The sequence below is a fragment of the Malus sylvestris genome, chromosome 1 (genome assembly GCF_916048215.2).
Source record: "Malus sylvestris chromosome 1, drMalSylv7.2, whole genome shotgun sequence".
NCBI lineage: Eukaryota > Viridiplantae > Streptophyta > Magnoliopsida > Rosales > Rosaceae > Malus > Malus sylvestris.
This window is the reverse complement of record NC_062260.1, coordinates 9491020-9501886: the sequence shown is the minus strand read 5'-3', so window position 1 is coordinate 9501886 and position 10867 is coordinate 9491020. Positions and strand designations below refer to the sequence as shown.

The 10867-nt window shown below is 37.1% G+C and overlaps 1 long non-coding RNA gene and 1 pseudogene across 3 annotated transcripts; one reads left to right on the top strand and one right to left on the bottom strand.

Annotated features, from left to right (window-relative positions):
- Positions 1 to 1020: 1020 nt before the first annotated feature.
- Positions 1021 to 2814, bottom strand: LOC126628334 (uncharacterized). Of its 3 annotated transcripts, XR_007625378.1 has the most exons (4): positions 2759 to 2814; positions 2503 to 2624; positions 2043 to 2124; positions 1021 to 1218 (listed from the first exon to the last, which is right to left on the bottom strand). It is a non-coding gene; the product is annotated as an uncharacterized LOC126628334 (long non-coding RNA). The 3 variants fall into 3 exon arrangements; XR_007625374.1 differs by lacking the exon at positions 2759 to 2814 and having other exon boundaries at positions 2503 to 2736; XR_007625377.1 differs by lacking the exon at positions 2759 to 2814 and having other exon boundaries at positions 2043 to 2109; positions 2503 to 2736.
- A 1731-nt stretch (positions 2815 to 4545) lies between these two features.
- Positions 4546 to 9788, top strand: LOC126628315 (lanC-like protein GCL1; annotated as a pseudogene).
- The last annotated feature ends 1079 nt before the right edge of the window (positions 9789 to 10867 follow it).

The window sequence follows — 10867 nt, the reverse complement described above, 5'->3', positions numbered from 1 at the left end:
AATCTTTCCAAACTTCTCTTTTATTTCTGTTTTTAATAATGTGTAAATAAACTTATTTTGGCTAGAGGTTAATTCAAAGCCATGAATATATTTGTAATATGAATTGATTACCTTCGGTTGTGATTTCATAAGTTGTGATTTCAATTTACTTATCCGTTCGTATAAAAACTGATTTGTGTATGTTGGTTGAGAGTGCACGCTTAATTTACATGCATGAATTTGATGCTAGAATATAAGTGAATTTCACCTAATCGTTATGAACTTATTTTCACAAGTAGTAAAGGTTGCTAGTCACAATCACGTTAAGTAAATTCTTGGCAAGAGTATCATGCTTTTTCATAGTTACGAATGCCTCGTCAATGCTTATAGTTTTCACAAAGTTTAATGATCTTTGATTGTATCTCTATTGTGCTTTTCACGTAGGGGACTTTTGAAGAATGTTTTGAATTGTTGTATGCGTTTTTCCGTCCAATTCAATAACTTAAGGAAAACTTGAAGATTAAAAAAGTGCTGTTCACGGTTAATCTGGAGTATTGAGATTCACAATTTATTGAAAGAACAACTGAAAATCAATTTAGGTTGCATATGTGTCATGTGTGGAGAAGAACCCTCTAGCTAGTCCGTCATTTATCATTTCACCTTAATTTCATGTTTTTGTCAATTCTGTAATTTAATTAAGTTTAATTTACTTTTCATCAAAACCAAACACCCATCCATTGTTAAATTATATTATTTAGTTAGTTTTCTTTATTGTTAGTCTTTTAATTTAATTTCCGTCCATTTCAGTTCCTAGTGTTTAATTTGATTGTTTTCATTATTTTGAGTCATCCTAAGTGTATTTTGAGTTATTAGAGTTTTTAGCCTAGTTTTGTGTCCTTGAGTCTTATTTAATATTTTTTAAATTAATTTAGAATAGATTAGCAATCCCTCCTAATCCCCGGCCTAGAACGATACCCTACTTACATCCATACTACAATTGTCAAAAAGAGGGTTTAATTTGTGTGTTAACTTATTTTTCACATCAACTACTAGCAATAATATCCAACTAGCATGCTAGAGTAAGTTTAAGTGTGCAGTACATAATTTTAGAGCATAAAAACTAGGTGCAGTCAAGTAGGACTATAATTAAATTACAACACCCGCAGGTGAGTCCTACATGCAGGAAGTCTGTCAGAACGCCGAAGAAAACCTCGTGAGCCACCAACTGCTAACTAGAACCTGGAGGGGCGCAAAAACAAAATTGAGTGGGTCAGTAAAGCCAAAGTTTTCCAAAACATTTCATATAAAACATTTATAACCCCTCACTGTAAAACCTGTATACTTTCCCAGAAAATAACATAATAGTACATAAAACCTCATACGTCACAAATCACCAATCTATCACAAATCCAGGAATATGCCATGCCATAAATGTCAATAACAAAACATGGATGCATCAAAATAACAGGTGACATAATGAATCAACCGGAGACCCTGCAGTTGGTCCGGTACGGTTAATTCCATAGCTCAATATCCAACCCAGCCGAAGTCACCACGGTGACCTGTACGACACTACTCTGCACATAAATCGGAACTACCTGAAGTAGTCTGTACGACAAGAATGGTGTAATGATACGCTCTAGTGCTTCTCTCATCAATCATCTGCGCGCATAATCTAAGGTCACCTACTAGTTGGAACCACCTCTAGTGATCTGTACGACTAGCATGTCGGAACCCTTTCATGGTCTGTACGACATGCACCTACTTGGATCCAAGGTGAGCGTGCGGTGCGGTGAATAATATAAGCACTAACACCAGGGGTGCAAGTTATGAGCTCTCAACACAATTCACATCATCAATGATTCACATGAGTAACATAAAACTCACCTGATACTCACCTGTACGTCCACAACACCAATTCACATATATATATGCATCAATATCAATTCATATAATTCATAATATGCATGCATGGCATTTGAAAACATACTTTCATATAAATTCAATTTCTGGGAAAATCAATAGTATATAGGTATATACTGAAAACAAAACTGCCTACTCACTGGTAAGTCGATGGGTCGTAACCCCCGTGACGTCCCTGGATGCGCTCGTCCTCGGGATAGGTGTCACCTATATGCGAAACAACTATAAAAACGTTAATTTAAGCACATAACTGACAATTCGAAATAATTTTTCATACGGTGCTCAATTTGGGTATATGAATATACCACATCGACCTATTCGACGTCATGGACGTCGAGAAATTTTTAGAAAAAATTTCTGAGGCCGCACGCGCCCCCACGCGTCGGGAGGGGCACGGACCCATGCGCCCCCCACGCGCGTCTCCTACCTCGGCTCACCGGATTGGTATTTTTTCGGTGGCCGGAAAACTGGAGAATTTTCAATCTCCTTGTTCTCCGTCGTTTCTCAACAATTTTCTTCGTATTTTATATCAAAATGAAGCCCTAAGCATGTAGTTTCACGTTATACTACTTTAAGGCTCTAAAAACTACAAAATCTCACCGGAGAAATTCCAAGAAAACCGACCAAATCCGAACCTAGTGATCCCGACGTCCAAAACCTTCAAACGAAGCACTCCGAGCTTCCTTGGGACCTCACTAAGCTCACTATAAGCTTAGAATTCCCTGAAAATCGACATATTACGATTGCATGAATAGTGACATAAAATGGGGGTTCGGGTTTCACGTGATTTCGAAGGTTTCACGTCCTAAAACTAGCACCAAACGACTCAGGAGGTCGAAAGGATGAAGAACCATACCTTTTTGGCGTCGATCCGTGAAAGTTCGAGGGTATTGACCCTTGTCCGTACAATTCGAGGGGGATAGAGAGACTGAACGGAGAAGAGAGAGAGCACCGGGGAAAAAGGGGGAGATGCCCCGTGTGGTCCAACCAAAACAATTTAAAAAAATCCAATTCCTTTAATCCCTAACCACATAAATTACAACCCAATTTTTAATCCCACTAAAACTATTTTTCCAAAAGTTTAGGAATGAATGTAATATGTCCAACAAGTCACACACACACATACCTTAATACCCGCCAAGGGTAATTCCGTCATTTCACGTCCTCGATATATAAAAATCCGGAACGGGCTGTGACAGTTCAACTTCGAAATCCAACACTATAATCCATAAAACCTTAAATTTATATTTAACCGTTGATTTTCATATACGCTTTATTCTTCTTACTGAATTTCATTTTTTTAATTTTCATTTTTGAAAACATGATCATCTGGCGGATGTAAGAAGATGAACGGTTCAAATCTTTGATATCACATTTCGATATTTATGGTTAACTGAAATATGAGTCGATGTCATATAGTTTGTAGAAACTTTATAAACATCAAGCAATATTTTCACTAACCGTAAAACTCTGAATATAATATCAACGATCCAAACCAATCATCTTCCTGCATCCTCTAATAAATCATGTTTTCAAAAAAGAAAATTTGAAAAGACAAAATTTGATGAGAACAATGAAGTGTAAATGTAAACAACAATCAACGGTTAAATTTTTATCTATGATTTATATGATTATAGTGGCGAATCTCTTTATGAAAGTTGTAAAGCTTGTCATTACGAGCGTTTATATATATTTTCTATATTTTTTACACTTCTACATTAATTAAAAAACATTAAAGACTTTATTTAAATAACAGCCGTAAGATAAATAAGAGTAAATCTGTACCGTTGGATTCTATTTTACTTATATTATTAGAACTTTTTTGGACGAAAAACCCCTTCTCTATTCCAATATTTTCCAATTTTACCATTTGATCAATTTAGGTAAGCGAAAACATATTTAAAAGAAAAATGCGTTTTTATGTTTTGGATGTCACAATATGGTATGGACACGAACACAAAAAACACAACACGAATATTAGGTCTATTCTCACTACAATGAATTTTTTTTTCTTCCATTTTTTGGGGGTTGGAGGTATGGAGTAAGATTCTTTTCTCTTTTTTTTTCTTTTTTTTCCCTCCCCTTCCATTCTCTCTTATTTGAACGGTCACGATTAAGTTACATTAATATCTTATATTAATTTTTTTTTATAGAAAAAAATAAGAAAATAAAAAAACTGTGAGAGAAGAGAATAGAAGGGATGACAAGAGAAAGAGAGAGAATCCTGATTCGGGAGGTATGGCCCCAAAACGTTCGTTATGTTCACATACACTTTTGTTTGTATGAATTTTAACGAAAAACTCTTATTACTGTTTACTTTAACGAAAAATCACATTTTTATACTAAAAAATTAATTTTGATACTATTCACTTTACCTTTAATTTTATTATTAAAATTCAAAATTTTCAAATCATTTTCGTTAATTTATCTTTTGTTCCCCTCTAATTGTCAATTCACATCAGATGGAAATCGTGCGAAATTACCTCCTTAAATTATTTAGAAATCTGGACCCCACAACTAACCATATCCACCGACCCCTGATTTATTATTGTATTAAAAAAACAAAAATCTACGCCCACAGTATTACTTCTCTAATAAAAATAAGACTTACGTGTTGCAGCGGTTTCAATTTGCTGGTGCGTTCAAATTGCAAGAGGAGCATGAATCACATGCATCCAACGGTAATATAATATTATCCTGTTTATATAATCCTAAAAGGCAATGAGCTTACGTGGTACGCGGGGAAGCATATCTCCGCAGTGCACCGCCACTCCATACGATCACACCTCAACACATTTCCCTCTCCCCGCTCCCCTCTGCATATCTGCCGTTGTACGCGCGTTTCTCCCAACCTAAATTCGAGAGCAGAGCGAGAGAGAGAAAGCAACGACATGTCGTTTGGAGTGGAGTTTGCGTTGCCTCCGGAGGACCACGAAGATGCCAACAAGGAACGGCTGGATTTGGTTGATCCAGCGGCTAAGAACTTGTCACTTCCGAGCGGGACTTTTCTCAGAGCGGCGGTGGCTCTCAAGGATCAGGTACGTATTCACCTCACTTCTTCAATTTATTTACTTTTAACTAATCTTGCTTAATTAGCTCCATCATTAATTAATTAACTAAAATCTTACTTATAATTTCCCAGCTTTTTAAAGATTAAAAAGATTAAGGCTTTAATTTTTTTTTCGTTTTGAGAATATAGGTGGTGCAGGATACATGGGAAGGAGGACATGGTTCGGGTACGCCTACGGATATGGTTTTGGATCCGACAGTGTATACGGGTCTCCTTGGTACGGCTTTTACGTGCTTGAGGTCGTATGAGGCCACCGGTAACCGGCAGGACTTGCTGCTCTGCGCTGATATCGTCGACAAGTGCGGGGCCGTCACACCTGCGTCCAGCAGGTAATAAATTTATTTATTTTTTATTTTTTTAACAAACGATTATAAGTGACCTTTTATGAAAGGAAAAACAAAAAAAAGTAGGTGAGAAACCTTCATGGAACAAACACGCGGCAGTTCGAGTATAATGGTACATTCTTACCTGATGAAAAATGTTAAAAAGATTATTTTAAAATAGAATTCTCTATAGACATTATGTATTCTCATAATTTAACGTTAATTCTTGTGTTAACATTATAAAATGGAAAAACATATGGTGACAGAAAGTTCATAAAAAGATCTACTTTTGTGAAAGCCTCCTTAGCATTTCTCTTCTTACATATAGTGAAACTTATAGGACCCGGCTTCTCTGCCCTCCCATTGCTGTACACTCCTATCTCCTTCTATTTTGTGATGTCACGGTTAAGCCTCGTCAATATTTTATATTGATTTTTTTATAGAGATAATAATACAAAAAACAATAGTGATATAAAATGTTGACGTGGTTTAACCGTAATTGCACAAATAGGAGGGAATGAGAGTGTACGAGAATTGGGTGGGCAAAGAAGCGAGGTCCAAACTTATATGTGTCAAATGTATAATTAGACCTAACGCCATGATATAGGTAACCCTACTCTCGTAGAGTACACAAAATCTTATGGTAAACTGTGATAACTTATATTATTTTTAAGTAATAATTCAATCATCATCAATCATGTCATGTGATTTAAAAAATATAATATAAATTGATGGTCTCCGTACTATTAATATGCGAATGAGTTGGGTTTGTGAGTTGGGGGTTGGGTTTCCTCAACTATTCAATGTATGTTAAGTGATACGTTTTAAATATAAATTTCATTTCATCTAGTGTGTTTTAAATTTTATGCCTATGTGCTAAAATCGACAACGCTTTTTATTGTTAAGAAGGATGCGCGGTTTGAATAAATCAAAGAGATTCATCGATCGCAGAAGGAGAAAACGAGTGTGATATTTCTATAGAATGTGATTAAGTAAGCAGTGTCTTTGATTGATTGGCAATGTTGCTTTTATGCAGGCACGTGACTTTTTTATGTGGTAGGGGGGGGAGTCTACGCCCTAGGAGCTGTGGTGGCTTGTTTGATGGGGGACCATGAAAGATGTGGCCTCTATTTTAACCTGTTTCTTGAGGTATTTATATCTAACTCATATTCCCAACTCTGTCCTTTTTTTAGTATTGTGAAGCTCTCTCATATTTGGTTTTTGGATACTTACTTGATAAATATCTCACAACTGGAATAAGCACTCCTCACCTCAAGACGGATGGTGTCATTTATACACCTCTTTTTATTTTTCACATTCTGTTAATATTTGTTTTTTGATTCTCTTCGATTTATTTGGTTCAACGATCAGAAATTGAAAATGATGTGTAAAACATAAAAAGGGGTGTGTGGATAACACCGCCCTATCAAATATGGGAAATAGTTTAATTAGCAATTTTAGTTCATTACCAATGCCAAATAGTGTCTATTTACATGTTTAAGGGCATGTTTACTTACTAGGAATAGGTTTGGAATCATTTTGATTCTTGAGTGTCATGTGTATACTAAAATATGGGTACATGAGTCATTTCACTACTTAACATTTCCATGCGCTTACTTATACACAAGTAATAAAAAAACTGCAAGATTTCCCTTAAGATGAGTAATCAGATCGACTGAAGGAGAGTAGTTGATTTGATTCCCTTTTCTTAAAAATATATATTCTTTCGCCAAAACCATCAAAAGTCCGATGTGTTAGTTGTACGGAAAATGAACCCCAACTGTGTGCTAATCTTCTATTGAACTTCCCAAACAACCTTATCACCCAAACTTGCTTTGTTTTAATTCTTTAATTAATTGGACTTTGGAGCATCTACTTTGTGAAATAGTTGAGTAATTGCCTCGAAGGTCTAATCAAAGTTTTGGTTTTTCTTTTAGGTTGTGTTCTTGTAATTTATCATTGTATTTTTTTGGAATTAGTCATATGCATCCTTCAAGGGAGAGCTAATTAATAACAGTTTAGGGATTTACCTAGTGCTTGCACTAAGGAATCCTCACAACCTCAAATGAGGACTCTAGAATTCACGCGTATTCATTAAAAATTCTTTGCACTACGGTGTAGTGATATTCCTCTTTACTTGTCAATGAGAGGTCTGAGGTTCAATTCTCTCCAAAATTGAATTTGAACCATAAATTTAAAGTACCAATAACAAAACTCTCAAATTATATGTGGACGCGTCCACAAAACCGGAAGTCTTTTGACCCCATGCGGTCAATGTGAAATTTCCTGGTGTGGACCTAGACTTGGGTAGATAGGTGGAAACATATTTGCGGTTTTAACAGTTGGTTGGACGCCATATAACATTACTTAGAAATTCAATTGAAAACTTCCTGACAAAAGATATAGTGAGATTTTCGTTTTTATATAACTTTCTTTGCGTGCTCTACTAAAAACATATGAAATTTACTTTTGAGAAAGTGGGGGTGGGCATCGGTTGGTTCGGCTCGGGTTGGACTCCCATCCATCATCCCTAAAAGTTTGGGTTGGTGGTATAGAATTACCACGTATGACAGTACATCATTCAAATCGAGAATTGAATTTTATGAATGAGACGGTTTCAATCGGGTTAATAATATTCTAACCCATTATGACCTACCTATTAAGCAGGTTGGTCGGGTTTTCACTCAAAAATAGTTTTTAAAGCTTAGATCCCAACCCAACCCAAGTATGCTAAATCATATCGGTTAGGTTGGTCGGTTGACCCACTAAAATGGTCACCCCTAACAGAAAGTGAGATTACGTGTCCATAAAGTAGTCTGCTACTAATTTGTTGGGATAACTCCCATATTCAAGACAAAAAAATAAAAAAATAAAAAAATAAAGTTGAGATATGACGTGGTGAATTAGTTACATGAAAAAATCTCTTATTTGTAGCTTCTGCATTGTTTTCCCTCGCTAATACCTATTTGGTTGACTTTGTACAGGTGGCACAAGAGAAGGCCTTGTCTGTTGGGCCAGAGGAAGGTGGTTTTGGAATGTCGTACGATCTTCTCTACGGGAGAGCTGGGTTTTTATGGGCAGCTTTGTTCATAAACAAGTATCTTGGACAGGACAAGTTGCCAAGTGATCTTCTAAATCCTGTTGTGGATGCTGTGTTAGCTGGTGGTAGGGCGGGCGCATCTCATGACCTGTCCTGCCCACTTATGTACAGATGGCACGGGACTAGGTACTTGGGGGCAGCCAATGGCGTGGCCGGAATTTTGCAAGTGCTGCTTCACTTCCCACTTTGTAATGAGGATGCAGAAGATGTGAAGGCAACTCTTAGATATATGATGGCTAATAGGTTTCCTCATAGTGGAAACTACCCCTCAAGTGAAGGAAACCCTAGAGACAAGTTTGTGCAGTGGTCTCATGGTGCAGCTGGCATGGCCATAACCTTGTGCAAGGCATCTCAGGTTCGTGTGGCGGCTCTTTCATAAATTTACTCTTCTTAATGAAATTCTCACAGTGGGTAGTCAAAGATCGTTTAGTTTAGTGAGACCTAGTATTCACTTTGTTTGAGTAAGTCCTCGATGCTAATATCATGTACAACGTTTGTCGAATTATAACAAAACGAGCTAGTACTAATAGTGCATGAGCCTTTACCATAACAGTGATCAAATGAAGTTGATGTGGTAACTAATCTTCTGTTATTTTGGAGAGAAATTAATGGTTTATGAAAATAATGCGTGTTTTCTATTTAGACCACCTTGTTAGTAATGTGGGCCGAAAATATAATCGTTGTAGCATTTTCCTTTAGCAAGCTTCAAAGTATTGATGTCTGTCGATTACCTATTTAAATTTTTTGCAAGATGCATTCAGAGTTATTTGTGATGCTCGACCTTCTCACATATATATCCCAAATCCTCAAAGTTTTTCAAGACCAAAAGGATGGTCCTTGTATGTGTGTATTTTCTGTCTGTCTGCAAGAATATGAGTTAACAGCGGTTCCTGTCCTTTCTTCTTCAGGTGTATCCAGGTGATCGGGAATTTCGTGACGCTGCAATAGAAGCAGGAGAAGTTGTTTGGAAGAACGGTTTACTGAAGAAGGTAGGACTTGCTGACGGTGTGGCTGGGAATGCTTATGCCTTCCTTTCTCTGTATCGTCTGACTGGAGAGAGCATATACGAAGAGAGAGCAAAGGCATTTGCAAGCTTCTTGTATCATAATGCTGGAGAGTTTTCGATTGCAGGACGCACTCATGGGGTCGAATATGTCTACTCTCTTTTTCAAGGTCTTGCTGGAACAGCTTGCCTCTGGTTTGATCTTCATGTGCCCGAAAATTCTAGGTTTCCGGGTTATGAACTGTAATAAATTGTGAAAAGTTACGAGATTTATTAGTATATGACTATAGCCTGACATGTATATATAGATGTGAACTCAAGTAAGACACCCTAATATTAAGGCCCGACTTGTTTTGGTGTGAGAGTATCTAAAAGACGAAGTTGCTGTCAGAGGAATCAGTGGTGGAAAGGATGTTAATTGTTAAGGCACAGTTTGACAACTATTTCGTCGTTTTCATTTTTGTTGTAAATGTATATGACATGTTGGAACTAAATTTAAGCACCGCAGCTGAGAGAGGACCTGTGGCAAACCCGACTACCTATAAAAGAACAAACAACTACGATTAACCTAAAGTACCGATAGGGTACCTACTAAAGATTCTCCGACAGTCAAGTTAGTAAGCAGTATTAAGATTCAAGTAGTGAGCAAGATAATAAAGCGTGCAATATGAAAGTGTTACCAAAGACAAAAACCTAGATGAGGGTATTTATATTAGTCGGGAGAGGGATCTATTAGGATATAGAATCCATATTAAATTGGCAGAATCTAAGAAGATTATAGGATTATATATTATGTCCTCTTAGAAGTGTGATTACTTGCAGTGCACGCCAATCCCTAGGTTGCAGGAATCTCCAAGAATATAGGAAACCTGTTTCCGTATCTTGTAGAACAAGAATGGTCAATCTGAGCGAAGAGCCTACCTTTCTGGAGCACAGTAGGATGTGATGAAATTAGGGTTTCACCATAAAACCAATTGGCAATATGAAGAGTAGTCCAAGACCATATAAGCACATATCAAACTTTGTCCCTCACCGATGTGGGACAACTCTCAACACGCCCCCGCACATGTGGCGGATTTTCAAGCCTACACGTGGACGACAACTGGGTGATGTGGAGCGCGTGTGGCCGTTTGGATTCACACGAGGACAACCTACTTTGAATTGTGTGTTTAGGGTTTGAATTGTGTGTTTATTCTTCTCTCTAGGAGGTAAATATATAGTTGTACAATATCCCACATAACAGGAAATAAGAATCCCAATTATACAAGAAATAAATTATAGGATTACATTCCTAAACTAAATAGTTGACTCACGCCAACAGGATGTGGTGGGATCGGTGGTCTATTTGAGTAACTTAATCTAATTGGAGATGTTGGGTCCATGACTGGACTTCTGAGGTATACGTATTCCGATCCACCTTCCTCTGGCCCTAGAAAATCCTTGTCCCATAATTGCCCCTAACTATGTAT